Source organism: Pleurodeles waltl, chromosome 3_2 (genome assembly GCF_031143425.1).
Source record: "Pleurodeles waltl isolate 20211129_DDA chromosome 3_2, aPleWal1.hap1.20221129, whole genome shotgun sequence".
NCBI classification, from domain to species: Eukaryota; Metazoa; Chordata; class Amphibia; order Caudata; family Salamandridae; genus Pleurodeles; species Pleurodeles waltl.
Genome location: NC_090441.1, coordinates 186366651 through 186378802, shown reverse-complemented (window position 1 = coordinate 186378802; position 12152 = coordinate 186366651). Strand labels below are relative to the sequence as shown.

Genomic DNA, 12152 nt, shown 5'->3' with positions numbered 1-12152 from the left:
GCAACGCACATGGAACACCCCCCTGACGCAGTGTAAGGCAATGCAGTGACGTGCGCTTTGTGTTGATTTGGCTTACACCATATATATAGGCCATGGAAAGCCATGCAAAGTGGCTTTGTAGATGTTGGCCTGCACAGTGCGCCACTGGTGCACCACAAAAAGTGCTGAACTGGGGGCGCAAGGGGCTTGTAAATGAGCCCTAGGGTTTGTGCCATCTTCTACTATATTTCCACCTGGCTTTTTACTTTCAGATAGGAAGAGGTCACTCTCAGAAACTGCGAATGTGTGCGGCCATTGTGGCTCCATGTGCCTCTGTGATCCACACTCCAACACTCCAGGTCATCAACAGGTGGGTTACATACCTCCCTCCAGGGAGAAGGGACAGCGGCATCTACATACCTCCCTATACCTCCCTCCAAAGAGATGGGGCAGCGGGCAGCTACTACATACCTCCCTCCGTGGGGAAGGGACAGTGGGAAGCTACATACCTCCCTCTAGGGAGAAGGGACAGCGGGGCAGCTACATACCTATACCCCTCTCCGGGGAGAAGGGACAGCGGCATCTACATACCTCCCTATACCTCACTCCAAAGAGATGGGGCAGCGGGCAGCTACTACATACCTCCCACCGTGGGAAAGGGACAGTGGGAAGCTACATACCTCACTCCAGGGAGAAGGGACAGCGGGGCAGCTACATACCTATACCCCTCTCCGGGGAGAAGGGACAGCGGCATCTACATACCTCCCTATACCTCACTCCAAAGAGATAGGGCAGCGGGCAGCTGCTACATACCTCCCTCCGTGGGGAAGGGACAGTGGGAAGCTACATACCTCACTCTAGGGAGAAGGGACAGCGGGCAGCTACATACCTATACCCCTCTCCGGGGAGAAGGGACTGTGGGCAGCTACATACCTCCCTCCAGGGAGAAAGGACAGCGGCATCTACATACCTCCCTCCAAATAGATGGGGCAGCGGGCAGCTACTACATATCTCCCTCCGTGAGAAAGGGACAGTGGGAAGCTACATACCTCACTCCAGGGAGAAGGGACAGCGGGGCAGCTACATACCACTCTCCAGAGAGAACGGACTGGGGGCAACTACTACATACCTGCCTCGGGGGAGAAGCAAAAATGGGCAGCTACTACATACCTCCAAAGAGAAGGGAGAGCGGGCATCCACATACCACCCTCCAAAGAGAACGGACAGCAGCAGCTACATTCCCCCCCCCCCTCCAGGGAGAAGGGACAGCAGAAATCTACATACCTCCCTCAGGATGATAATGAGAGTGTGTAAGTCTAAGGGATGGTAAGGGATGAGAGTAAGAATGATAAAGAGAGTGCATAAGGAATAGTAATGAGAGTGCGTAAGGGATGATAATGAGAGTGTGTAAAGGATGGATATGAGAGAGTGTAAGGGATGATACAGAGAGTGTAAGGGATGATAATGAGAGAGTGTTAGGGATGATAACGAGAGTGTAAGGAATGATAAGGAGAAAGTGTGAGGGATGGTGATGAGAGTGAGTAAAGGATGATAAAGATAGAGTTTAAGGGATGATAAAGAAAGTGTGTAAGGGATGATAGTGAGAGAGTGTAAGGGATGATAAAAAGAGAGTGTAAGGCATGATACAGAGAGAGTGTAAGGGATGATACTGAGAATGTGTAAGGGATGGTGATGTGGGTGAGTAGGGGATGTGAGAGTGAGTAAAGGATGATAAACAGAGTGTAAGGTATGATAAAGAAAGTGTGCAAAGGATGATAAAGAGAGAGTGTAAGGGATATTACAGAGAGTGTAAGGGATGTTAATGAGAGAGTGTAAGGGATAGTGATGAGAGTGAGTAAAGAATCATAAAGAGAGAGTTTAAGGGATGATAAAGAAAGTGTGTAAGGGATGATAGTGAGAGAGTGTAAGGGATGATAAAAAGAGAGTGTAAGGGATGATACACAGAGTGTAAGGGATGCTGCACAGGGAGTGTAAGGGATGATAATGAAACAGTGTAAGGGATGATAAAGAGAGAGTGCAAGGGATGATAATGAGAGAGTGTAAGAAATGATAAAGAGGGAGTGTAAGGGATAATAATGAGAAAGTGTAAGGGATGAAACAGAGAGCGTGTAAAGGACAGTGATGAGAGTAAGTAAGGTTATGATAATGAGAGTGTGCAAAGGATGGTGATGAGAGTGAGTAAGGGATGATACAGAGAGCGTGTAAAGGACGGTGATGAGAGTGAGCAAGGGATGATAATGAGTGTGTGTAAGGGATGGTGATGGAAGTGATTAAGGAATGATAATGAGAGTGTGTAAGGGATGCTGATGAGAGTGAGTAAGGGATGATAAAGAGACAGTGTAAGGGATGATAGAGAGAGAGTGTAAGGGATGATAATGAAAGAGTGTATAGGATGATAATGAGAGAGTGTAAAGGCTGATAAAAAGAGTGTGTAAAGGCTGATAAAGAGAGTCTGTAAAGGATGATAAAGAGAGAGTGTAAGGGATGATAATGAGAGTGTGTAAGGGATGATAATGAGAGAGTGTAAGGGGTGATACAGTGAAAGTGTGTAAAGGATGATAAAGAGAGTGTGTAAGGGATGATACAGTGATAGTGTAGGGGATGATAAAGAGAGTGGGTTAGGGATGATAAAGGGAGAGTGTAAGGGATGATACAAAGAGAGTGTAAGGGATGATACAGTGAGAGTGGAAGGGATGGTAATTAGAGAGTGTAAGGGGTGAGAATGAGAGTAAGGGATGGTGATGAGAGTGGGTAAGGGATGATAAAGAGAGAGTGTAAGGGATGATAATGAAAGTGTGTAAGGGATGATACAGAGAGTGTGTAAGGGAGGATAAAGAGGGAGTGTAAGGGATGATAATGAAAGTGTGTAAGGGATGATTCAGAGAGTGTGTAAGGGATGATACAGTGAGAGTGTGTAAGGGATGATAATGAGAGAGTGTAAGGGATGATACAGTGAGAGTGTGTAAAGGATGATAAAGAGAGAGTGTAAGGGATAATACAGTGAGAGTGTGTAAAGGTTGATAATGAGAGTGTGTAAGAGATGATACAGAGACAGTGTAAGGGATGATAAAGAGAGTGTGTTAGGGATGATAAAGAGAGAGTGTAAGGGATGATACAGAGAGAGTGTAAGGGATAATACAGTGAGAGTGTAAGGGATGGTAGTTAGAGAGTGTAAGGGATGAGAATGAGAGTAAGGGATGGGGATGAGAGTGAGTAAGAGATGAAAAAGAGAGAGTATAAGGGATGATAATGAAAGTGTGTAATTGATGATACAGAGAGTGTGTAAGGGATGATACAGTGAGAGTGTGTAAGGGATGATAATGAAAGAGTGTAAGGGATGATACAGTGAGAGTGTGTAAAGGATGATAAAGAGAGAGTGTAAGGGATGATACAGTGAGAGTGTGTAAAGGATGGTAAAGATAGAGTGTAAGGGATGATACAGAGAGAGGGTAAGGGGTGATAATGAGAGTGTGTAAGGGTTGGTAAAGAGAGAGTGTAAGGGATGATACTGAGAGAGTGTAAGGGATGATACAGTGAGAGTGTAAGGGATGATACAGTGAGAGTGAATAATGATTGATGCAGTGAGATTGTAGGGGATGATAAAGAGAGAGTGTAAAGGATGATACAGTGAGAGTGTGTAAAGGATGGTAAAGAGAGAGTGTAAGGGATGATATTGAGAGAGTGTAAGATATGATAATGAGAGAGTGTAAGGGATGTTAATGAGAGAGTGTAAGGGATGAGAATGAGAGTGAGTAAGGGATGGTGATGAGAGTGAGTAAGGGATGATAACGAGAGAGTTTAAGGGATGATAATGAGAGTGTGAAAGGGATGATACAGCGAGTGTGTAAGGGATGATACAGAGAGTGTGTAAGGGATGATACAGTGAGAGTGTGTAAGGGTTGATAATGAGAGAGTGTAAGGGATGATACACAGAGTGTAAAGGATGATGCACAGAGAGTGTAAGGGATGATAATGAGAGTGTGTAAGGATTGATAAAGAGACAGTGTAAGGGATGATAAAGAGAGAGTGTAAGGGATGATAAAAAGAGCGTGTAAGGGATGATAGTGAGAGTGTAAGGAATGATAAAAGGACAGTGTAATGGATAATAATGAGGGAGTGTAAGGGATGATAAAGAGAGTGTGCAAGGGATGATAATGAGAGTGTGTAAGGGATGATGGTGAGTGAGTGTTAGGGATGATAAAGAGAGTGTGTAAGAGATGATGGTGAGAGAGTGTAAGGGATGATAAAGAGAGAGTGTAAGGAAAGATAAAGAAAGTGTGTAAGGGATGATAGAGAGAGTGTAAGGGATGATGTGAGAGAGTGTAAGGGATGATAATGAGAGTGTGTAAGGGATGATAATGAAAGAGTGTAAGGGATGATAATGAAAGAGTGTAAGGGATGATACAGGGAGTGTGTAAGGGATGATAATGAAAGAGTGTAAGGGATGATACAATGAAAGTGTGTAAGGGATGATAAAGAGAGTGTGTAACGAATGGTACAGTGTAGGGGATGATAATGAGAGTGTGTAAAGGATTATAAAGAGAGAGTGTAAGGGATGATAATGAGAGAGTGTAAAGAATGATAAATAGACCATGTAAGGGCTAATAATGAGAGAGTGTAATGGGTGATAAAGAGAGTGTGTAAGGGATGAAAGAGAGAGTGTAAGGAATGATAATAAGAGTGTGTAAGGGATGATAGAGTGTAAGGGATGATAATGAGAGAGTGTAAGGGATGATAATGAGAGTGTGTAAGGGATGATACAGCGAGTGTGTAAGGGATGATACAGAGAGTGTGTAAGGGATGATACAGTGAGTGTGTGTAAGGGTTGATAATGAGAGAGTGTAAGGGATGATACAGTGAGAGTGTGTAAGAGATGATACAGTGAGAGTGTAAGGGATGATAATGAGAGTGTGTAAGGATTGATAAAGAGACATTCTGGGGAGTGCAAAGCCACAGTCCATCAGGTGGATTACAGAGACCACTGGTCATGGAGGAGGCATGGTGGGCAGAGTGCGTCGTGAAGGACTGCCCGACACAGAACCGGGCGTGCCAATGGGCCAGCGGTGCTTGACAGGAAGGGCCCAGCGGAGCGGTGCTTGTGACGGCGGGGCCCAGCGGAGCGGTGCCTGACAGGAAGGGCCCAGCGGAGCGGTGCTTGACAGGAGGGGCCCAGCGGAGCGGTGCTTGAGATGAAGGGCCCAGCGGAGCGGTACTTGAGACGGCGGGGCCCAGCGGAGCGGTGCTTGAGACGGCGGGGCCCAGCGGAGCGGTGCCTGACAGGAAGGGCCCAGCGGAGCGGTGCTTGAGATGAAGGGCCCAGCGGAGCGGTGCTTGAGACGGCGGGGCCCAGCGGAGCGGTGCTTGACAGGAGGGGCCCAGCGGAGTGGTGCTTGACAGGAAGGGCCCAGCGGAGCGGTGCTTGAGACGGCGGGGCCCAGCGGAGCGGTGCCTGACAGGAAGGGCCCAGCGGAGCGGTGCTTGACAGGAGGGGCCCAGCGGAGCGGTGCTTGAGATGAAGGGCCCAGCGGAGCGGTGCTTGAGACGGCGGGGCCCAGCGGAGCGGTGCTTGAGACGGCGGGGCCCAGCGGAGCGGTGCCTGACTGGAAGGGCCCAGCGGAGCGGTGCTTGACAGGAGGGGCCCAGCGGAGTGGTGCTTGAAATGAAGGGCCCAGCGGAGCGGTACTTGAGATGGCAGGGCCCAGCGGAGCGGTGCTTGAGACGGCGGGGCCCAGCGGAGCGGTGTCTGACAGGAAGGGCCCAGCGGAGCGGTGCTTGACACGAGGGGCCCAGCGGAGCGGTGCTTGAGATGAAGGGCCCAGCGGAGCGGTGCTTGAGACGGCGGGGCCCAGCGGAGCGGTGCTTGACAGGAGGGGCCCAGCGGAGCGGTGCTTGACAGGAAGGGCCCAGCGGAGCGGTGCTTGAGACGGCGGGGCCCAGCGGAGCGGTGCTTGACAGGAGGGGCCCAGCGGAGCGGTGCTTGACAGGAAGGGCCCAGCGGAGCGGTGCTTGAGACGGCGGGGCCCAGCGGAGCGGTGCCTGACAGGAAGGGCCCAGCGGAGCGGTGCTTGACAGGAGGGGCCCAGCGGAGCGGTGCTTGAGATGAAGGGCCCAGCGGAGCTGTGCTTGAGACGGCGGGGCCCAGCGGAGCGGTGCCTGACAGGAAGGGCCCAGCGGAGCGGTGCTTGACAGGAGGGGCCCAGCGGAGCGGTGCTTGAGATGAAGGGCCCAGCGGAGCGGTACTTGAGACGGCGGGGCCCAGCGGAGCAGTGCTTGAGACGGCGGGGCCCAGCGGAGCGGTGCCTGACAGGAAGGGCCCAGCGGAGCGGTGCTTGACAGGAGGGGCCCAGCGGAGCGGTGCTTGAGATGAAGGGCCCAGCGGAGCGGTGCTTGAGACGGCGGGGCCAAGCGGAGCGGTGCTTGAGACGGCGGGGCCCAGCGGAGCGGTGCTTGACAGGAGGGGCCCAGCGGAGCGGTGCTTGAGATGAAGGGCCCAGCGTAGCGGTGCTTGAGACGGCGGGGCCCAGCGGAGCGGTGCTTGACAGGAAGGGCCCAGCGGAGCGGTGCTTGAGACGGCGTGGCCCAGCGGAGCCGTGCTTGACAGGAAGGGCCCAGCGGAGCAGTGCTTGACAGGAAGGGCCCAGCGGAGCGGTGCTTGAGACGGCGTGGCCCAGCGGAGCAGTGCTTGACAGGAAGGGCCCAGCGGAGCGGTGCTTGAGACGGCGGGGCCGAGCGGTGCTTGAGACGGCGTGGCCCAGCGGAGCGGTGCTTGACAGGAAGGGCCCAGCGGAGCGGTGCTTGAGACGGCGGGGCCCAGCGGAGCGGTGCCTGACAGGAAGGGCCCAGCGGAGCGGTGCTTGACAGGAGGGGCCCAGCGGAGCGGAGCTTGACAGGAAGGGCCCAGCGGAGCGGTGCTTGAGACGGCGGGGCCCAGCGGAGCGGTGCTTGACAGGAAGGGCCCAGCGGAGCGGTGCTTGAGACGGCGGGGCCCAGCGGAGCGTTGCCTGACAGGAAGGGCCCTCTTCAGCGGTGTCTTTCTGCACGGCGGGGCCCTCTTCAGCGGTGTCTTTCTGCACGGCGGGGCCCTCTTCAGCGGTGCCTTTCTGCACGGCGGGGCCCTCTTCAGCGGTGCCTTTCTGCACGGCGGGGATCTCTTCAGCGGTGTCTTTCTGCACTGCGGGGCCCTCTTCAGCGGTGTCTTTCTGCACGGCGGGGCCCTCTTCAGCGGTGCCTTTCTGCACGGCGGGCCCTCTTCAGCGGTGCCTTCTGCACGGCGGGGCCCTCTTCAGCGGTGTCTTTCTGCACGGCGGGGCCCTCTTCAGCGGTGCCTTTCTGCACGGCGGGGCCCTCTTCAGCGGTGCCTTTCTGCACGATGGGGCCCTCTTCAGCGGTGTCTTTCTGCACGGCGGGGCCCTCTTCAGCGGTGCCTTTCGGCACGGCAGGGCCCTCTTCAGCGGTGCCTTTCTGCACGGCGGGGCCCTCTTCAGCGGTGTCTTTCTGCACGGCGGGCCCTCTTCAGCGGTGCCTTTCTGCACGGCGGGGCCCTCTTCAGCGGTGCTTGTCCAGTCATCCAAGGGAGCCAGACCTGGCCAGGACTCCCTGCTTAGTCACCCTCCGACCGTGCAGTTGCTGGACCCTTCTGTGACGGAGTCCTGGGCCCGTGGGTGTCCTCCCTCACACCCGGGATGGGGCTTGTGGGGCCCTCCTGGTCCGCGCCCCTGCTGGCTGACTTCTCCGCCCTGCTGCCCTTGCCCTCCTTCGATGAGGCTCTCTGGCCCTTGGCTCCCCTGGATGTTGTGGCAGGTGAGGGCCCAGGACTTTGCTCCTTGGGGGCAGCCGTGTCAGTCTTCTCGCGGCGGCCCCTGATTTTACGGGTCCTCTTCCCACGGGGGGGCTGGCTGTTCCCTTGCTGCTGGCCGATGTATCTGTGCTGGGAAAGGGTGGGCTCCAAAACCCCTGCACAATGTTGACACTTGAAGCAGGGCTGGTGGTGGCTGAGGTGCTCTTGGGACTCTTAGCAGATGGAGGGGGTGGGTCAGGTGGGGCAAAAAGGTTAAGTTTGGAGAGGTAAAGTTTTTTAGGACCAATGTAAAGGGTAGGTGTAGTGGGTATGGGAGTGGAGGAAGAGGATGTGGTTGTAGGAGAGTCAGGTGTGCTGTCTTTGGGTGCAGGTGCTTGTGACGTAGGCTGTCGTGAGGTGGTTGGCTGTTGGGTGGGTGGCTGCCTGCGCTTGTGTGTCTTGGAAGAGGGGGTGACAGACACAGTGGGAGAGGACACAGGGGACGTGTAAATGGCAGTGGGGGTGGTGACTGCACGTGTGCGGACTGTACTGGAGGGTGTGCTGGTGATGGAAGTACTGGCTGATGGTGGTGTGCATGCAGGTGTGAGTGGAGACGTCACAGGGAGGGAGGAGGGAGACGAGGAGGAGGGGGACACAGGGGTGGTAGTGACTGTTGGCATGTCTGCATCTGGGTGTTGCTTGGGTGAATGCTTGTGTGATATGTGGTGCTTATGTCTGGATGAGCTGCCCTTGGGTGTTGAGGTGTGTGCAGGCTGGTCTGATGGTGTGGATGGGATAGGCTGAGGAACAGGAGACAGAGACAGGGTGGAGGCAGTTAGAAGAGGGAGGCTGGAAACAGGGACAATGGCTGCCGTCAGTGCTGAGGCCAGAGCATTGAACGATCGTTGATGGGCAGCCTGACCCGAATGAATGCCCTTCAGGTATGCATTGCTCCGATGCACCTCCCTCTCTACCCCCTGGATGGCATTCAAAAGGGTAGACTGCCCAACAATGATGGTCTGTAGGAGGTCAATGACCTCCGCACTGAGGGCAGCAGGGGTAACAGGGGCAGGGCCTGAGGTGCCTGGGGCGAAGGAGATGCCCGCCTTCTTGGGCGAGCGGGCACGGAGCGAAGGCTGAGGGGCTGCTGGGAGGGCGGAGCTGGTGCACTGGGTGGCGGCTGTACCTGTAGAGGCGGGGGGCCCGGATGTTGCCGCCACCGCTAGGGAGATCCCTTCCGAGGACGTGTCGGTGTCGCTGGTGTCACCACGGGTCCCCGTTGTGGTGCTCCCCTCGCCCTCCGTATCACTGGTGACCTCGGTGTCTGTAGCATGGCCCACCGGGGCCTTGTGAGTTGCAGCTCCCTCGTGCTCCGATGCCAAATCTCCTCCGCCTGATGATGCTAATGCACACATGCACAAGAAGGCAAAGAAAAAGGGTGGGGGGAGAAATAAAAACAGGTTGAGTGCATGCATTGTCAACACCGTTGGCGGAGAGGACAGACACAGGAGCCTCATGCACTACGCCGCGCAATCGGGGTACACTACTCAGTACTTGTGACTAGGCCAACAGGTCTCTGGACAACATATGCGCACATGGGTGATGCTGGACCATGCCTTGCTGTACTTGGCACCCTACAGAGGTGGGGGGCGGGGGCACAGGGCCATGCCTAAAGGAGGGGACTACACTACAGAAAGCGCCCTGGCCTAATGTCACCCACAGCCCTCCTCCCCCACCCAGGCGCCTCCACTGCGCGTAAAGATAGCAGTATGTGCTGGTACTCACCCCCTTGTGTCTGCTGTGATGTCCTCACGCGCCCATCCAATTCGGGGTAGGCCACCGCCAGGATCCGGGACATCAGGGGGGTCAAGGTACGACTGGCACCCCTCCTACGTTGGGAGGCCATCCCCAGCAGTGGCTCGGCGGTCTTCCTGGTCCCGCGGCGGATGTCCTCCCACCTCTTTCGGCAGTGGTTGCCCCGTCTTGTGTGGACCCCCAGGGCCCGGACTTCCTTGGCGATGGCACGCCAAATGTCGACTTTCTGATGGGCGCTGACCTATTTGACATGTACAGGGTGGGAAAGGAAATTTCAACATTTTTCTGCATGTTAGATGTGATTGCCCCCCCCTCCCCAACCCTGCCATGTGGCACATGCTCTCATCTGTCGTGCCTTGAACTCCTCATTCGCTCCCCACCCCACCATCTTACATCCACCATACACAACCCAGGCATAGCCCATTCAACGTGCACCCAGTGTACTTACCTGTTGGTCTGGAGGACCGTAGAGTAGCGCATACTGGGGTAGGACCCCATCCACAAGTTTCTCCAACTCTTCTGAAGTGAAGGCAGGGGCCCTTTCCCCAGTCGCAGCAGCCATTGTCTCTTCCAGACCGAGGTCACAGCAGCACTTGCAGTATAGGTCCTCTCCTGTGGATGATCAGGTCTCGAGTGATTAAGCAGATAGAAAATGGCGGTCACGCCCGCGGCGGTGCGTACCGCGGCGGTGCGTACCGCGACCACCGGCGCACATCGTCATTGGCTCCTGAGACCCATAGGGTTCAATGTTAACCAATGCTGCTTTGCGCCGCGGTCTTCGACCGCCTACCGCCACGGTGAGCCACGCCAGCGCAGTGACCTCACATCCCACTGTCACACTTCACAGGTCAGGCAGCCGCCATTTCAAGGGCCCACATGGCCTGATTTCCACTGCGTCACACAGGCCTGGGCCTTGCATTGCCACTCATACAAGCCTTTCAATGCATAGCGATTCGTGTACTGTGCAAGCTGTGGGAACGAACCTGAGGGTTGCTTGACTCTGTGCTCCATGTTGTCCTTCCTAGGCACCGTCCGCTGGGACTTGCGAGGAGAAGGATGAATCCTCCTGTGTACCGACCGCTGGTGGACCTGTCGACAATGGAAGAACGACATATTATACTTCGATACCGACTTGACCGAGCCACTATACATGAACTGTGTGCCCAGCTGGAGCCAGACCTGATGTCCCCCATCCGCCAACCCACAGGGATTTCCCCTCTGGTGCAGGTTCTGTCAGTACTCCATTTTTTGGCAAGTGGGTCTTTTCAGACAACAGTGGCCATGTCATCAGGGATGTCTCAGCCTATGTTTTCTAAGGTTTTGTCCAGAGTGTTGTCTGCCCTGATGAAATACATGCAGAGATACATTGTTTTCCCTGAGGAGGGTGATTTGGCCACTGTGAAGGGTGATTTCTATGCCCTTGGACATATCCCCAACATCATTGGTGCCATCGATGGGACCCATGTGGCTTTAGTACCCCCAAAAGACAATGAGCAGGTGTACAGAAATAGAAAAAGTTACCATTCGATGAATGTCCAGGTGGTCTGTTTGGCTGACCAGTACATCTCCCATCTAAATGCCAAGTTCCCTGGGTCAGTGCATGACGCGTATGTCATGCGAAATAGCAGCATCCCTTATGTGATGGAACAGCTACAGAGACACCGTGTGTGGCTAATAGGTGACTCTGGTTACCCCAACCTGCCTTGGCTATTGACCCCAGTGAGGAATCCCCGGACCAGGGCAGAGGAACGGTACAATGAGGCACATGGGCGAACTAGGAGGATTATAGAATGGACCCTCGGGGTCCTGAAGGCCAGGTTTAGGTGCCTGCATATGACAGGGGGATCCCTCATGTACTCACCAAAGAAGGTGTGTCTTATCATCGTGGCCTGCTGTATGCTTCATAACCTGGCTTTGCGATGCCAGGTGCCTTTCCTGCAGGAGGATGGTCCAGATGGTGGTGTTGTAGCAGCTGTGGAGCCTGTGGAGAGTGAAGAGGAGGAAGACGACGGGGACGACACGGACAACGGGGACACAGTTATACAACAGTATTTTCAGTAGCACCCAGGTAAGAATCACCCACGCCATTTTACATTTACTTCTGGCCTCCTGCATCTCTACTTTCTGTGTTTCCCCCCAGTTCCTTTTCACTGATTTTTGACTTTCCCTTCCCTTTTCAGAGCTGTATGACCCACAGCGTGACTTCTGCTTTGTTTGCCCATGGACTAATGCTTATTGACACTGGTATGTTGTCATCACAATGTAAATGAACATTATTGCACCGTTATGTGTAATACATTTGTAAAGAATACAAGCAGACTCCTGACATTTGAAGTGCAATTGGTGATTTATTTTAAGTGCTGCGTATAGGTCCGTGATAGTAAAACGGTGATGGGTGGGGGTGGAGTAATGTCCATGGCAGAGTCCAGTTCTCAGTGGCACAGGTGCAATGTCCATATGCCTGTGGAAGGATGGAGCAGGGGCAGTTCAAGGTTGGACAGGGTGACAATGTGGGACAGTGCGATGACATCAGGGGGTATTTTAGGCTGGCGGGGGTCTT

At 54.2% G+C, this 12152-nt stretch overlaps 1 long non-coding RNA gene across 1 annotated transcript in view; it reads right to left on the bottom strand.

Moving 5' to 3' along the window:
• Positions 1–12152, bottom strand: part of LOC138286667 (uncharacterized) — a 95172-nt gene that overhangs the window by 57129 nt on the left and 25891 nt on the right. The window lies entirely within an intron of this gene.